A 4,976-nucleotide genomic window follows, 5' to 3' on the forward strand; every position below is an offset into this window, starting at 1 on the left:
ACGGCTAACTGGTTTCTTAAAAACTCTCTTTCTTCTCTCAATGTCTCTAAAACTTGATCTGTTGTTCTTTTTGCTTCTAAAACTTTATGCTGCAATTCTGTGTTATTATATTTACGAATAAATGAAGGATGTTCAAGATATCCAAGATAAAACTTTTGCTTCTTCAAAGTACTAATAATTCTTTTGGATATATATGCTAATCTTCTCTTTATGCTAGTTATAGTTGGATGTCTGGGACAATAAATACCTAGTAATTGTGGTTGACAGGGTCTACAGGGATAATAATATTTGTTGTTCATATACAATAAACAAATATGATATCAGTTGTATCTACGACTTCTATCCTCAAGGTACTTTACTATTATAATTATATTATTAAAATGTTAAACTAGGCTCTGATACCAAATTCGCAACGCATGCTCGGTTAAATAGTCGGATGACCATTATAACAACTAGACATAGAACCTTGCACATGGAACTCGACATGTTTCAGCATGACGACCACTCACAGTACAAGTATAAGGCCTTAACGGCTGAACTTAGAGGTACGAAGAACTCAGAGGTACCCTGGTTGATGTCCAGTTATTTGTATGGCAATCATTCAACTATAACAGAGTGCTCGAACAAAGTATGATCGTCAGTTTAACAGGTTAATAATATAACCACAATAGTGTTTCCCTATTTTGGACTAGAAGTCTAATTAAACAAACACACTAAAGAAGGAAAAGAAAACTTACTTAAGACTTGGAGATTGCTTGAATATGTACACTTGAATTTTTATTGATATATGAAATGTTTACAGAGATGGTTGTTTACAAGAAAGTGATTACAAAAAGCGTTTACAAGGATGCTATGAAGGCTACGAATGCTTGAGTGTATGAAGTGAGTATGATGTTTTCAGATGTTGAGAAAACGTGTTCTGTATGGGAGGAAAGACTCCCTTATATACAAGATCTAATTCTTCAAAGACAAAATAACATTTCATCTATTTACAATTTTCTGAATAGTGACAGCACACTGTTTCTGAAAACTGTCAGCACTGTTTCTGAAAGCTGGCTATCTTGTCTTTGCTTGAATGTCATGTGAATTTATGTTGTCTTGGTTGCTGTAGTGTTTGCCACATTTTCTTTTGCATGTGAATCTGTATTGTCTTGGTTGTTGCATGTTTGCCACATATTCTTTTGTATGCAAATGTTTTCTGAAAATGTCAATCTCCTTTTTCTTTTTTTGGATGTATCCACTTGAACTTTACAGAAAACTGACCCAATCTTGTACATATGTGTGAAGGGTAGGATTAGCATTTTTGAAAAAATCAGTCCTTATGATTAAAAGTAAAGTTTTGAGGGTGTTTTGGTTAGTTTTCCATATAATTATTGCTCATAATGGACATGAATGTGCAGCTTGTCGGTATAGTTTTGGCCAAATTTTGTGTCTCGAGTACTTTTTTGTTTCTATCTTTACATACCTGCCTCTTTATTGCAGTATAGTAGGGTTAGAGTTTGGGTGAAAGACATTAACCCACATATTACATCACCAAGCAGATATTGGTTGTATGATTCATGTATAGTAGATGCAGTTTTAATTTTTGTTTCTTCCAAACTTGAATTGGGTTTAGAATTAGGTTTTTAAATTTCATTTTAAATTTTAGTACAAATTATTATGCATGTGTACGATAATTTTAATCTTTGTAATCTAGCAAATATATTTCCAATTTTGTAGATGTCACAGCTCATTAGAACCCGGAAGGCAATGACTTCTACACCTTGTCCAATGACTACAACTATTACTGCCGCCATTGCCCCGACAAAGATGGACCATAGGCTGGTGAATCCAGTTCACCTAGTTGGTCCTTCAGTCCCACAGGTGCCGGCATCTTCAACTTCTTAGGTGGTGCTACCTGTTAGCGCCAGAAGTGCTCACTAGCGCCCCCACACTCCGGAGAAGATGTCACCATCAGGATCCACAACCAATGCCTCGGGTCCACCCGTAGGTATACTATCCTAATTTACTCCCTCACTCCCATGTTAACTTAGTTTTGTTATTTTAGGTTCAGTTTGTTAAGTTATGTCATTTAAGGATTAAAAAGTTATTATATATATATATATATATATACAGATTGCTTAAGGGAAGGGATCCCCATTTTTTGAAAAAAATGGGGATTAGGTGTGGGGCCCACTCCACATCGAATTTTAACGATCCGAACCGTCTATTTTGTTAGTCTCGATTCATAGATCATCCTTGCAAAAATTCAATTCAATCCGAAACCGTTTGCCTATTTAATTATCAAGATCAAATTTCATTTTTTCTTATATAACAAAGTATTCATTCATTTCCTTGAACCCAATGAGATGTCTTAAACATTTCCGATTTAGCTAATATTTTGCAAGGATGATCTATGAATCTAGACTAACAAAATAGACGGTTCGGATCGTTGAAATTCGATGTGGAGTAGGCCCCACACCTAATCCCCATGTTTTTCAAAAAATGGGGATCCCTTCCCTTAAGCAATCTGTATATATATATATATATATATATATATATATATATATATATATATATATATATTGTTTATTGTTGTCATCATTCCGAACCCATTATTAAACAGTTGAATAGTTGTGATCATTGTGTTGGATACATATATTGTTTATATTATTTTCAGGGTTTTGGGAAATGTTTTAATTATAGGGAGGTTATGCCAAAATTTTGGTAGGATTTGTTATTAGTTTTGGGTTAACGTTAATTTTTCATTTCTTTGCAGCCAAGAAAAACACCCGAGGACCTTGTCGGCAATTGAAGACGGCGAAGGTCACCCGGGTGACCAACGGTCGTATCACAATCGGATATGATGAGTGACATTGTGCAGTACCAACAGCAGAGAAGCATAGTGCATTGGTCCACGACATTGGGCATCTCGTGCAAACCTATTGCCCTCTGCGGTGGAAGTCTTAGAAGGCGATGCCGGAGCAGGTGAAGAACACGATCCGCAATCATTTGTCGGTAAGAATCGTCGCCCTTTTAATGCTTTTCTTGTAAAATTTATATATTTATATTTATTAATGTCTTTTATTACTAATACTTTCGTAATATTTGTTACATTGCAGACAAACTACAATTTCGATGACATCAACAAGGACATGTTGGCGTACCTCAATCGACTCTTCTCTTAACGCTACAAGTAGTGGAAGAGTGACCTGCACCAGTATTTCGTGATGTTTGATCATCCGCAGGTCGTTCTTGAGAAGGGTTGCCCGAACGAGTTTGCGGACCGATAAGATAGTTGGGTTTGGCTTTGCGATCATTTTCAGGAGTCGGGCTATGTGGTGCGTCTTTAATTAGGACTTTTTTCATTTTAGTTTTTTTAATTTTTACTAATGTTTATTATGAATTTTTTTTATTTTCTTTAAATATTACAACTAATATGTTTATTTTTTGTATAACAAAAAAAGGTAAAGACGAACAAGTCAATCGGGATAAGAAGACTCTTCTCCACCATTCGAATTCGATGCCTTTCTCATATAGGATGGAGGCGTGGCAGAAGGTATATATTACAACTTTCATTTCCAATTTTAAAATGTCGCTAATAATTTTTATTTATTTTTGTTTTCATACTAACATTTTCCTTATCTTTTTCTATTTCATGAGGGTTGACTGAGTTCGGCGATAAGTTGACCGAATCCCTTCATGTAAGTAATTTCTTATGCATTAAAGATTTATACTAATTATTTCAAATTGTTTGCTATTTATATTCCATGTTTTATTTCACAGGAGACTATGGTGGAGAAGGGTCCACCGGTCCTTCAGGTGTCCGCCTTCTAGCTTCCCTTGGACACGTCGATCGAGTCTGTGGATCCCCCTAAGGATGCGGGGTTTCACATCGTTACATAGACGTTGGACCAGACTTTCGGTCAAAGGCCAGAGACATAATGTCGGGGGATGGGAAATTCCAGGCGGCAGGAGAGTTGAGCCTTTTCATCCTCAAAGTTGAAGAGCGAGGTTACGGATTTGATGTAGTAAGTTGCTGGCCAGAGGAGTGAGCTCGCATTGTACAAGACTCATATGTCATTGATTGTACAAGCCCTTAGTTCCTCTGGGATCCGTCTCCCCGATTTTTCTACACCACCGTCATCAGAGCCCCTCCACCCCAAGCATACATAGCAATCAGACCCGTCAACCTTCGAATCCGTCCCCAACCCCACCCCCTTCCAGTAGCAAGATTACCAAGCACCTCCGAATGATTTGCCCATAGATTATTCCTCATTTTTTTTGCAGTTTTTTTCCTGCTTTCTTTTTAAACTTTGTATTTGTACGTACATTTTTATTTATGTTATAAATAAATTGTTTTTCTATTCATTAAAATTTTTTTTCTGTCAATTGTATGAAATATATTTTTTTAATAATATTCCTTTTGTTCTATTTATTTATTTATTTATTAAAACTTACACTTGTGCGACGAAGATATGTCGTCGTGCAAAACCACGTGCGTCTTACATGTTTCGTTGATCAAACATTTTCGAGACAAATTGTAGACGTCCCCAGAAATTTCTCGTCACAAAGCACACTTGTACCCTCGTATATCATGCGACGAAAGCCTTTGTCCATATACCTTTCTTGCGATGAGCAGTAAAGCGTCGTGCAAACGTTTAGTTGCGCGACAAATGTGCACTATTTATCGCGTAATGTCTTTCTTCACGACCTTTGTGAGACAAATTTTGCACGACGGTTTCTGTGTCGCCATAAGTTTTGCGCAACCTAGAAATACTTTGTGCGACAAATACTCCCTCGTTGCGCAAAGTATTTAATTTAGTAGCGAGACCAAATGATACTACAAGCTGACCATTTCTCCACTACGCCTGTGCATGAAAACACATGTACATCTTCAAAACCGTTGGTTCTCTTCCAAAACAATAGATGCTTAACAAATTTCAAAAACTAGCACCGAAAACGGATGTATACCATTTCTTAACCGGCCACGTTGT

At 36.5% G+C, this 4,976-nt stretch overlaps 1 long non-coding RNA gene across 1 annotated transcript; it reads left to right on the forward strand.

Annotated features, from left to right (window-relative positions):
- Positions 1-3,584: 3,584 nt before the first annotated feature.
- On the forward strand, positions 3,585-4,346 carry LOC139196691 (uncharacterized). The gene is made up of 2 exons (XR_011581788.1): positions 3,585-3,683; positions 3,766-4,346. It is a non-coding gene; the product is annotated as an uncharacterized lncRNA (long non-coding RNA).
- The last annotated feature ends 630 nt before the right edge of the window (positions 4,347-4,976 follow it).

This window comes from Malus domestica, chromosome 06, assembly GCF_042453785.1.
Source record: "Malus domestica chromosome 06, GDT2T_hap1".
NCBI classification, from domain to species: Eukaryota; Viridiplantae; Streptophyta; class Magnoliopsida; order Rosales; family Rosaceae; genus Malus; species Malus domestica.